This window comes from Martes martes, assembly GCF_963455335.1.
Source record: "Martes martes genome assembly, chromosome: 11".
NCBI lineage: Eukaryota > Metazoa > Chordata > Mammalia > Carnivora > Mustelidae > Martes > Martes martes.
The window spans coordinates 48421804-48435293 of record NC_137899.1 but is presented as its reverse complement, the minus strand read 5'-3'; the positions used below and the strand labels follow the sequence as shown (position 1 = coordinate 48435293).

Here is a 13490-nt window from a genome sequence, read left to right as displayed (position 1 = left end):
TTTCAGAGCATAGGTTTTTTGCTTTTTTGGTTGGGCTTATTTCTAGGTATCTTGTTGATTTATTTCTAGGTATCTTATTTCTAGGTAAATGGGATTGATTCCTAAATTTCTTTTTCTCCCCTTTTATTATTGGTGTATAGAAACACAACAGATTTCTGCACGCTGATTTTGTATCCTGTGACTTCACTGAATTCATTTATCAGTTCTAGCAGTTTTTTGATGGAATCTTCAGGTTTTTCCATATAGAGTATCGTGTCATCTGCAAACAGTGAAAGTTTTACTTCTTCCTTGCCAATTTGGATGCCTTTTATTTTTTTGTTGTTGTCTGATTGCTGTGGCTAGGACTTCCGGTACTATGTTCAGTAACAGTGGTGAGAGTGGACATTGGAGTGGAATATTATTTTTATTCTCAAAGTATTTTTAGATTAAATATAAGAGTATTTTTCATGTAGATATATTTATTTTGTATCCACTTTTTATATTTATACATTGGTTTTAAATAATATCATTTCATGTTCTTTGGTTTCCCAATAAATAATCATAACCTAAGTCTATAATTTCTCAGTTTTCCATTTCTATAAAAAGCTGCCAGGCTCTCTTCATGTTTTCAAGCATCAAAAAGTTTACATTGAAGTGTAGACCAGAGGATATATGTGGACTACAACCTTAAAGAATTATCCAGTGTATCTTTTGTCATGTCCAGATGTCCAGCATTGGTGATGAATGACTCTTTTAAGGGAATTAAAGAAATTCTGTAACTCCCATTTGATGTATTTTTCAAATGTATGTTCTTTACCTATAAGAAATTTTCTGCTCATGGTTCAGAGTAGGCTTTTTATTTTTCCCTTATTCTTTAACAACTTTCTTAAGGATATAAGAGACACAGCAAGCTGGACACAAATGGAATGGAAAGAAGAGAAATCAGTCCCGACCTGTGCCCTGCATAGAGGTTAGCCTAATGGCTGGGACAGAGTCGGTTCTGCATCAACTTTATATAAAAGCCACTTCTGAAATTCCTAGAACAAAATAATACAACTTCATAAGCTGACTTGGATTGCTGAGTCTAAAATTGAAAGTCACTTCTAACACTCTCACCTTTACCTCAGGGAGCAAGAAAGAAATGTCATTAATGAAAGACTATCAATGGTAGGAAAGGCAGATAAAAACTCCATTATCAGTTTACAGTGACAACAGACTATGACCACATTTTCCTCAGCCACATCTTCCAGAACAAATGACAACATGGAACGGTTCTTAGGTTCAAAACTAGAAAATTACCACCGATGGCAGATAACAGTTTCTGCTCCAACTCTAGAAAGTGTTTGTGTTCGTTTCTTCTTAAGTTTTATGAGGAAAACTCCATTACTGGCTCCCTCTTTGGGCCTCTTTCTTAAAGTGGGGGAGAATTAATGTCAGTACTGGGTTCATTGGACTTTGTGTCACATAACATATTTAATTCATTTCCTTTTCTTGCAGCAACATAAATTACTACTACTTCCATTATTATAGGAAATACAGATAAATGACTGGCTCTTCAGTCTTAAAAAAGAGAGAGAGAGAGAGAGAGAGAGAGAAGAAAAAGAAATGGGTTGGAGCCAAGAGGTATTTAAGAAGAATAAAGTCAAATCTGACTTTTAGCATGTTTTACTGTGGCCCAGTCTTTCAGACAATTAATGCTTAGGCTTCAAGACCATGATTTATTTTGAGATGTCAGTTTTAAGATCGTGAAGGAAAAATGTTCAAGGCAATGATAATGTCCCACTTTAAAGTTCTTGTGTTTCTGCTTAAATGGTTATAATAACACATGCTGTAGAAATTTTCTATATTTATTTTAGAATTACTGCTATGTGCATGTGCATTATTCTTGGTAGGATGGGCATCTTCATATCTAGGGCATCCCACTATGATGACTGATTATGTTCCAGCTGGTCTTTCTCTACTTAGGAATGAAATTTTTTACTAGAGTAAATTTAATCAGACAATCTTGTTAAATGTGGCACTGGTCCCAATCAGTTGAAAGTTTTAAGAAGAAAAAATATCAGAAAAAAAGACAAAAGCTCAAGTTTTTAATGTCATGAACTTCTCCAGTATGAGTTCTGAGGTTGGGCAGTCTTTGAATCATATCTTGAATCTATCACTTCCTGGTTCTGTAAGTTTCAGAGAGCTGTAGAATCCCTCTAAATCTTGGTTTCTAGGAGTTGGAGAATAGTGTTAACAGCTACTTCTTAGGCTCATCCTAAGGGTAAAATGAGAAACTGTATGCATGCATTTAGCCAAGTGTCCCCACACGGGAAGTAGGCAATAAATGTTTCCTTTTATTGTTACTACTATGCTTTCAACCAGATTCAAAGAATGACTTACAAACCGAACACCTGCATCATTATCACTTGAGGTACTTATTAAAATAAAAATCCTAGGTGTCTCTTAGCAGCAACTGTTTCATAATCTCTAGGCTTGAGGCCCAGGAGTCTGTATTTTTTAGAAGAGCCCCAGGTGTTTCTTTTGCACATTAAAGTTTGAAAAACATTACTTAATCCCGGAATTTTCTTTTCTTTTTTTTCAATACTGTTTTCTCACCATATAGCAGTAGTTTAAAATCACTCTCTAGTGATCCCATCTTTTTATCTCCTCAATATGCTATATTACAGGGAAGAACACATTGCTAGGTTTGTATTTAAAATACCCACTCCTCACCTCCCCACCCCTACCCCCAAAACTCAGGCCCATTCAAAAGGGCTTCCAACTTTCCCAGAGTCTCCTTTACCGCTTTTCTCCCAGCACTTGATAACTTGGATCTCTCTAAAATCCTCTCTAGGCACACTTCTTTTCAAAGGTTTTGAGTTGTTAATTATTCTCTAAATAGTGAATTCTAAGCCTCTGCATGTAGAAATTAAAATCCTTGAAAATATGGCCCCTACTTCTCTTTTTAGCCATATCTCCATCTCGTCCCTGACACAGTATATATTCCACTGAAAGAGAAAAACTCACCATTTCAAGTAACTAATTCTGCCTGCTTCAGTGCCCTTCCTTCAGTCAACAAATGACTTTAAATTTCTTCCCGTTGAAATCATGTCCACCAAGATCCAGCTTGAACACCACTTCCTCCCAAGAGCTTTTCCTAATCTCTCCAGCTGGAAGAGATTACCTTCTTGAAGCCCTTGGTTAATAACACTCTCCTAACACTTAGATTTTTCTTTTTTTGTGTTATGTCCCCTATTAGGTTTTTTTCCTTTATTTCTTACAGGCAAAAACACACCATCTCCTCCTCTTCATCCCTCATGATTCTTGGCATAGTTGTGGTCTTACGATGGCTATCCTAAAGTAACCACTGAATGTATGAATGACACTAATATGTTATTTGTCATAATGGTTTTCTAGAGACACTCAGCTTATGAAATTTTCATCTTTGGCACTTTTAATTACTCTTGGAATGCAAAGCCCTTCTTGCTTGATTGAATGTATATGGACCTGAGAAATCATCCATCCAGGGGCGCTTGGGTGGCTCGGTCGGTTGAATGTCTGACTCGGTTTTGACTCAGGTCATGATAGGTTTGTGAGCTCCATGTCGGGCCCCATGCTTAGAAGGAGTCTGCTTCTCCCTCTCCCTCTGCCCCTCCCCTGTCTTGTGTATGCTCTTTCTCTCAAATAAATAAATCTAAACCAAAATAAATAAATAAATCTAAACAAAAAAAAAAAAAAAGGAAAAAAGAAAAGAAAGAAAGAAGAAAGAGAAAATAAATCATCCATCTAACTACTCCTGCAGCTGAGCTATCTGAGAGGTACAATAACTTGCCCAAATCATGCTGTTAAGGATGACACTGAGTCCAGTGGTAAGCTGGACAATTCTTTGTTTTGTCAGGAATTAGCATGTTTGTTTTTCACTTTTGTATAAATATACTGTACAACCTTGTGGAAGTTTATTCTGTTGCTTCAATAATGCTGTATCATCAGCAATCACACATTTTTATCGGTAGACAGTGAGAAGCATTGGCCTGCGTGCTCTGCAGTCCATTGACTGTGCTTCAGCTTACGCTGAGTTCTGCTTTAGGATGCATTTCAGCTGGGCTTAGCCCCAGACTGGCAGTGGGGCTCAGGCATGCTTCATGCCTCTTCTTTTGAGGGAGGCAAGCTAATGGGGCAGCAGCTACCTGAAGCATTTCTTTCTTGGTATATTACTCGACCTCAAGAAATAGACTGAATTGCTACACTGTCATTTATGCCCACATTCTACTGGCCAAAGACAGTCATCTGGCAAAACCCAATATAAATGCTTCTGGTGAGGGAACTCCAAAGTGACAGGGCAAAGTGCATGGATGTGTAGGAAAAATAGGAAGAATTAAGAATAGTGATCTACCTACCACGTGTGTCTTTACAATTAGTTTTTAATGTTTACATTTATCATTCATATCTGAAATAGGAATGTATGTTAAAATATTTCATTTCTATAGACATGGTTAGACACACTCCTTATAACAAGTGGAACTTGAAAATAAGTGAAAATTTACCACTATTGAAATTTAGTTTTTCTATCTCCATCATGAAATTGGAAAAATCTGCGTATTTAATTTTGTCTTCATACTTGACAAAATTTTCATAAGACTGGCCTATGTTAATCATTCGATATTACTCATAATTCTACTGGTATGAGAAATTACAGTGATTTTACTCATGCTAGCAATTTAAATGAGTAAAACTATACTTAAAAATATTAAGGGATTTTGTCTGTAAGGGATTTGTACCACCAAACAGAAGAATGAAAAGGTATAATTTTTAATTTGCAGTGATAAAATTCATGTGAAAATTGCTCAAGATAGAAATTTTTTATAATTACCATATTGATGCATGTGGCCTAAAATCAGTTTCAATAAACCCTTAAAGGAAACTTCACGGAGCATGTTTACATAAATACACTGCCGAATAATTTATACACTTAAAATTACTTCCATGTGGAAATGATGTCATTGAAAAAATATTCAATATTTATTAATTTTACCAAATCTTTGCCTCCCTGAGTACTTGCCAATGACTATCTATAGTCTAAGCAAAATATTATATAAGAACAGTTTGTTAGGCTTCATGTATGAATGTACTTATGTATCTGACAGAGAGATAGAGTGAAAGCACAAGCAAGGGGACCGGCAGGCAGGGAGAAAAGCAGGCTTCCCGCTGAGCAGGGAGGTCAGGGCAGGACTCAATCCCAGGATCCTGAGATCATGACCTGAGCCAAAAACTTACCCGACTGAGCCACCCAGGCACACCCGTTAGGCTATATTATGCAATCTTATTTCAAAAAGTTTACTACTTTGCTCTGATACTTAATAAGATCTATAACTATGCATTTAGTTATACATTTTCTTAACAATCCTGGGACAGTCACACCTTTGAATTCCTTTCTAGTTTCTTTATACAAGATAGAACAGTTTTAGAAAGCTCAAAATAATGAAAACTTAGGGGCTAAATGAACTGTTCCATTTTTTTCTTCTTAGAAATTAATATGCAACTAGTAACTTATACAATAGTTATACTTGAGAGGCTGGGTCTGAAAATTCAACATGAAGAGTTGTTTAAGAAGTATTATTGCCATAAATTTAAAGAGCCAATACTGAATTCTCTTTAACTCTCAGTTATTTTGTATCTGTTTGGGTGGCCTACCAAGAATCCCTAGCCCAGCTTTAGCATGAATTTCATGTCAAAATGAGCCTTGCTGTTAGGCGTTTGTTTTTCTTTTGCCACATACAGTTTGATAACTGCTGGTTCTTTGTCTTTTTTTCCAGTTCTGAATAGTGTGTCCCATCAGATATGTTGTTTGCTCCCACTTGCCACGAATAGAGAACAGGTAAGAGAAATACTCCAGGAAAATGAGCCCCCACGCTATCATCCTATCGAGTCCCGCTTCGGGCTCTCTGCTCAGTGGGGAGCCTGCTTCCCTCTCTCTCTCTCTGCCTGTCTCTCTGCCTACTTGTGATCTCTGTCTCTCTGTCAAATAACTAAATAAAATCTTAAAAAAAAATAAGTCATTTACTTCTATATGATTACTCACTGTTGTATTGTTCAATTTTTAACTAGGGTTCAGATATAGATCAGGCAAGAGCCATGCTCAAGTTACCTGAAACTGTAGTCAACTTTGACAATGTTGGTGCTTTAAGAAGTTCTCTGGCTTTCATTACCATCATTTATTCATATTCATAAGGAAAAGTGTTTGAGTTTTTCAGCACAAAGAATACCAGACTGCTAATTAATACTACCTTTATCCCAGTATGTATGTGATGATAAGAAAAAGGGTGTCTCACTCTGGTTCTTAATTTCATTTTTTATAAAATGAAGAATTAGAATTGTATTGGCTCCAAGGGTACCTCTGATAAGAGGATACTGTAGTGATGAAAAATTGTGTGTCGCCATTATTCGTGACCAGTCGGTAGATCATATTTGTGAGGGTCTTGAGTGTAGAACGTGGGTCAGGGTAATTTATTGGTAGACATTAATTTGTGTTTCATTTTCATTGCTATGGAAGGATCAGAAAAAACAAGAGCTATTTTCATTTTGGTATCTCTATTTCACTCCCATCCTCATTCCAGAAAGTAGCTAGAATTTGTGCTCCCTTTGTTACCTAAAGATAAACTTCCCTCCCAGGGTTTCTGTCAAAAGTCTCAGTTTATTGAAGAATTATGCTGGAGGCTAGAGAGAGAGAGAAATGGAGGAGGATACAGAGGAGCAGAAGCAACCAAAGCAGAAAAAGATTGTCTCGACTAGGAAGGTGATGAATGGCTCTTGGACCCATGATTAACAGGGGTCCATACGTCAGTCCTTGCTGAAACCCCAAGAGCACGGAAGACCTTGGGGGAGTTTGGTTGAGAACATGGGTCTTCTGAGGAGGTAGGTCTTGAAGTACTTGACAAAGCTACTTTTGACTGCAACTACCTACCTTTAAGAAGAAGTAGGCTTGTATATTGAGTATGTCATCAGGGTTCTGTTTGACTAAAGAACCGAGGCCTTCCCCCATTTTCCAGTCATCCTTTGAAACTCCTGAATTCCTTTGGGGTCCCAAAAAGGCAGGTAGATGTTGCCAAAATGGCTGATTTTGGATCTCTTCCCAACCAAGCAAGAAGAAGCTTAGAGTCAGAGACCCTCTGATTTAATGACAAGAAAGATAATGTGACATTTATTGTTAGTGAATTTAGGAACTAAAAATTATAATGGCAGCAAATACCGAGTAGTAAAAAAATTCTTTGAAAATGAACCATAAACATAACTCTGAATAATTAAATTTGAATTATCTTCCTTCTCTCTAAGCATCAAAAAGCAAAGTTCAAACTAGAGAGAGAGAGAGAGAGAGAGAGAGAAAATGGTATTGCAGTTTGTTAGAATGGATCAATGCAGATATAAATTCCTTGGATTTTTTAATGTACAGAAAAATGTTAAGTTCTCCAAGTTTTTACATACCCAATAAAAATTTCAAAATCAACTTTTGTTTTGTTTTGTTTTGTTTTAGTGCTTATGAGTGTACATCAGTACACATTCAAGAGATTTGCCTTTACAAAGCTTAGTTACTTCGAGAGAGCATCCAGTGAACTTGTCTCCATGATGTCATGGTGGGAAACACATTCCACTGTGTGTCAAGTATCCTGACTCGACTCCCAGTTTCTGACCTTAACCCTGTGGACTTGTTTAAATCATGTAACTTCTCTGATTCTCAGTGGTATCACCTGCAAATTACAACAATTTTAATGAGAGATGCCAAAGCTTTAGCTAACTTGAATTTTTTATTATAATGTGATTTTTCAAATACTTTATTTTCCTGGCTTTAGCCAAATATCCTGAGAACTTCCATCTTCACTGCCATTCATCTGTCAATATCACCAGTGAAAAATGCTCCTGATTCTTGTATCAGCTAACAATTTCAGAATTCCCTTTTCTGATTGTTTTCAGAGTCTATTTGAGTTCGCCAACAAAGTGAGTATCACTTTGACTTTATCACTATGACTTTAAACTCATACCAATATTCGAACAAAGGCAACATTACCCACATTTTTTAATTCACAAAATGCCCTCCAAATGGTTATAGTGGTTTGAAAGAAAACCCACACTCAAAGGCTCGCTTATATTAAAATTCTTCAACAAAAATATGTTGCCAGCATTGATGACATCTACAAAGGATGAAATCTGCCATTTTAGGCAATGGCAGTGTCTTGAAATAAGCATCATCCTTCTGTTTATATGTTGTATTCATTTCGCTAAATATAAGGAATGTATGTTTGCCTTAATTAGGATTTTTTCTTTTTTCTTTCTGAAACATCAGTAAGGTTTTATGAATTGTAGAAAGTACTCAGCTAAGGCCAAAAAGAATGTGTATTCCCATTATTTGTTCTTCTTCAAAATCAGAAATAATGATAACATACTTATATCAATGTTTACCAAAAGAGACTTCATTTTTCTGCATATGCACGTATTTTTTCAAAGACTTTATGTATTTACTTGAGAAAGAGTGAATGAGAGAGTTAGCATGAGAGGGGAGAAGGTCAGTGGGAGAAACAGACTCCCCGCTGAGCAGGGAGCCTGTTGCAGAACTCAATCCCAGAACCCTGGGATGAACCCTTACATTGCCACCAGTAGTGCAAGAGGGTTCTTTTTTTTTTTTCTCTGCATTCTTGCCAACACAAGTTATATCTTTTTTTTTTTTTTTTTTTAAGCCATTCTGACAGGTATAAGGTGATATCTCATTGTGGTTTTGACATGCATTTCCCTGATGATTATCTTTTCATGTGTCTGTTGGTCATCTGTGTGTTCTATTGGAAAATATCTTTTCAGGGGGAGTCTGGGGGGCTCCGTTGGTTAAGTATCTGCCTTTGGCTTAGGTCAAGTTCCCAGAGTACCACGATTGAGCTCTGCATAGGGCTCCCAGCTCAGGGAGTCTGCTTCTCTCTCTACCCCTCCCCTCTGCTTGTGATAGCTCTCTCTCTCTGTGTCAAATAAATAAAATCTTGAAAAAAAAAAAAAAGAAAATATCTTCTTGGGTCTTCTGCCCATTTTTTAATCAGATTGTTTAAGTTTTTTGGTGTTGAGTTGTGTAGATTCTTTATATATTTTGGATATTAGCCTCTTATCAGACATATCATTTGTACAATGATATATATGAATACACAAAATATATAGTATGTAATAATATATATTATATGTGATAATAAATAATATATATATTTACAAATATCTTCTTTCATTTAGTAAGCTACCTTTTCGTTTTGTTGATGCTTTCCTTCGCTGTGTAAATCTTTTTATTTCGATGTAGTCCCAACAGTTCATTTTTACTTTTTTTCCCCTTTCCTTAGGATACATATCTGGAAAAATGTTGCTGTGGATGATGTCAGAGAAATTACTGCCTGTGCTCTCTTCTAGGATTTTTATGGTGTCATATCTCACATTTAGGTCTTTATAACATTTTGAGTTCATTTTTGTATATGTTGTATGAAAGTGGTCCAGTTCGTTCTTTTGCATGTTGCTGACTAGTTTATGGAGAGACTGTCTTTTACCCATTGTATATTCTTGCCTCTTTTGTCATAGATTAAATCATCATATAAGCATGGGTTTATTTTGGGGCTGATCTATAGATCTTTGTGTCCATTTTGGTGCCAGTACCATACTGCTTTAATTGCTACAGCTTTGTAGTTTATCTTGAAATCTGGAATTGTGATAGGTCTAGCTTTGTTCTTCTTTCTCAACCTTGCTTTGCCTACCCACAGTCTTTTGTGCATCCATACAAATTTTAGTATTTTTTGTTCTAGTTCTGTGACTGCTATTATTGTTTTGATAGGAATTGCATTGAATCTGTAGATCTCTTTGGGTAGTGTAAACATTTTAACAACATTAATTCTTCTAGGCCTTCTAGCATGGAATGTCTTTCCACTTCTTTGTGTCATCTTCAGTTTCTTCCAGCAGTGTTTTTTAGTTTTCAGAGTACAGGTCTTTTACCTCCTTGATTATGTTTTTCCTAGGTACTTTATTATTTTTAGTACAATGGTAGATACAATAGTTTACTTAATTTCTCTTACTGCTACTTTGCTCTTAGTGTATAGAAACACTACTGATTTCTGGGTATTAATTTTGTATCTGAATTCATTTATTACTTCTGATAGATTTCTGATGAAGTCTTTATGCTTTCTATGCAGAGTAGTACAAATAGTGACAGTTTAACTTCATCCTTACCAATATGGATACCTCTTACTTCTTTTTCTTGTCCAATTGCAATGGCTAGGACTTCCAGTATTAAGTTAACTAAAAGTAGACAGCGTGGACATTGTTGTCTTGTTCTTGATCTTAGAGGAAAGCTCTTAATTTTTCCTTGGGGTATAATGTTTGCTGCAGATTTTTTTTTTTTTTTAAGATTTTATTTATTTATTTGTCAGAGCAAGCGAGCACAGGCAGACAGAGAGGCAGGCAGGGACAGAGGGAGAAGCAGGCTCCCTGTCGAGCAAGGAGCCCAATATGGGACTCGATCCCAGGACCCTGGGATCATGACCCGAGCCGAAGGCAGCCGCTTAACCAACTGAGCCACCCAGGCGTCCCCAGATTTTTCTATATGGTTTTTATTATGTTGAGATATGTTCTCCCTATTCCCATATCGTTGAGAGTTTTTATCATGAACAGATGTTGAATTTTGCTAAATGCTTTCCCTGCATCTATTGAAATGATCACAAAATTTTTATTTTTTGTTTTGTTGATGTAGCGTATCACATGGTCATTTAAGTTTGAATATATTCATCAATAATGCTTTTTACTCCATATTTTATGTGTATGTTGCCATATTTTACATCTATTTATTCATAACTTTCTTTTTCTTTTTTTTGGAGCAAATTCCTCTGCCTCCCCATTTTGCTTGACATTCTGTGTTTGTTCATATAGATTAGGCAAAACAGCTACTTTGTGTAAACTTGAAGGAATGGATTGTTTCCCTTGCTATTCTCTTTTGTCATTGTCTCTGTCTTTTGTTGTATGGAAGTTGTTCAGTCAGCCTTCAGTTCTTCTTTAGGAGAAATTGCTCTCTAAATATGTATAATTTGGTGTGTTCTCTGGAGGTGGTAAGCACAGGATCTTTCTACCTCATCATCTTGGACCATAACCCTTATTTATGATTTTTTTTAAGAAATAGCCTTTAATTTCTTTTCAGTGTTCCAAAATTCATTGTTTATGCACCACACTCACTGAAAAGAAATAAAATAAAACAAAATGGGGGGAAAAAAAAGAAATACCCTTTGGTAGAGGCATCTGTTAGACATGTCCCCATTGCTTACCAAAGACCCAGCTTTTTTCTAATTTTAAGATTCGGGATGTTTTCTGGAAATCACTTCAGTAACTGTGAATTATAATAGACATACATATTTTGTTCACATTAGCCTTTATGAGTGGGAATTGTTTGCAACACTTTAATGAGACTAAAACAAAGGCATTGACTTAAACTCTGAATACTCAGATTTGTCCATAGGATTTGAGGGTAGGCAAGAAAGCAAAAAAGTTAGTAATTCTGTCTTATAGTTGGAAAAACTAAAGCAGAGACATCATTAAATGAGTTTCACAAAGTTAGAGAGTAGGCAATGTCAAGTCTAGAACATAAAGAATCTTAAGCCATTATCTTTCAGTCTATGAAAATTAAGTCAAAATTATTAATCCTGGGCACCTGGGTGGCCCAGTCATTTAAGTGCCTGCCTTTGGCTCAGGTCATGATTCCAGGGTCCTGGGATCGAGTCCCACATCAGCCTCCTGGCTCAGAGGGGAGTCTGCTTTGCCCTCTACTCTCCCCCCTTGCTTGTGATCTCACCCTCTCTATCCCTCTCTCTCAAATAAATGGATAAAATCTTTAAAAAAAAATAATTCTCTCAGTAAAACTTCCTGGCCACACTTTGTACTTATGGAAGTACAAGAATTTCTATCCTATAAGGTAAGTTTTCACCCGTTCCCCCAAAGAAATGATAATACAAATAGCTAACTACAAGCTAACTACAAATAAATAACCCCAAATAAATAATACCATGGTGGGGTGCAGCCTGTCTTATGAAGTGTCTATGAAATTTTTACATCACCAGAGAAGTCATCTTTGGTTTCCTTAATGCACAGAAAATAAGCTAAGCAATCAAATTGTAGGAAAATCTCATACGAATAGACAAATATGTTCTAAATACTTTCCTTTGCCCCATATTTTAAAAAGTAATTTTATATTTACATACACACAGAAATTGAATAAACTTCAATTTAAAATTTTCAACTCTTCTTTTTAGAAAATGCCAGTCTATAGGACTTCAGTTGGAAAGGAAATCTTTTGTAATAGTACATAAACCACCTCCTGACAATATTAATAGGCACTTCCTAATTCCATATATTGTATTCATTTTATCAAACAGGAAATGCAAATTCCCATTCTTTGTTATTCTTCCATTAAAGATATGCCACTTCATTGAATTAGAGACTTTTGTTGAACACAAGCCAACCATTAAAATGAGATTATGAATAAGAAACACACATATTCATCCTACCACTTTCATTCTTAAAAGTGCATGAGAGCTCTAGCTGCCATCTTGCTTCCCCACCTGTGTGCACCTAATCTCAGCTGGTCCACTTGAGACTCCCTGAGTGCCAACCCTATTCCCCCACGCAGTCCCATTTCTGCTGAAAGATGAAAGAAACTATTATGAACCAAGAGAAATTCGCCAAACTGCAAGCACCAGGTGTGCCCTGGTGGGAAAGGGACTGCTTGAGGAATGTAGATGGCTCATAGAACGGCTATAGCAGATGATAAAAAACTTCCGTTCTCCCTAAAGAAGTTAGGGATAAACAATATCTCTGGTATTGAAGAAGTGAATATGTTCACAAACCAAGGAACAGTGATCCATTCTAACAACCCCACAGTTCAGGCATCACTGGCAGAGAACACTTTCTCCATTATAGACCATGCTGAGACAAAGCAGCTGACAGACATGCTTCCCAGTATCTTAAACCAACTTGGAGCAAACAGTCTGACTAGCTGAAGAACACTGGCCAAAGCTCTGCCCACACAGTTTGTGGGATTAAAAGCCCCACTTGGTACCAAAGAGGATGATGATGATGAAGTTCCAGATTTTGGAATTTTGATGAAGCTTCCAAGAATTGAGTCAACTTCTGAAGAAGGGAAAACTTGAAGAAGTTACTGGGAAGCTGTTATCTGATATTATGACTGCCTTATAAATTTTGTTCATGGATCTGATAAAATCTAGATCTCTAATATTTTTAAACCCAAGCCCCTTGGACACTGAAGCTCTTTTCAGTTTTTGCTTACACACAATTCATTCTTTGCAGCTAATTAAACTGAGGAAGCCTGGGAATAAAGTTTGAAACAAGGTTACTAAAGTTCTTTGCCTGGGGAAAAAAAAGTGTAGGAGACTAGGAGAGAATTATGAAACATCTAAGTAGTTCTGTCCTAACACAAGAAAGGACTCATCACTTTTCAGAGCCCCACACTTACATGGGCC

General features: G+C 36.4%; 1 pseudogene across 1 annotated transcript; it reads left to right on the top strand.

The window, feature by feature from the left end:
• The first annotated feature begins 12658 nt into the window (after positions 1 to 12658).
• On the top strand, positions 12659 to 13132 carry LOC308352639 (transcription factor BTF3-like; annotated as a pseudogene). Its single transcript has one exon. The product of its transcript is annotated as a transcription factor BTF3-like (transcript).
• The last annotated feature ends 358 nt before the right edge of the window (positions 13133 to 13490 follow it).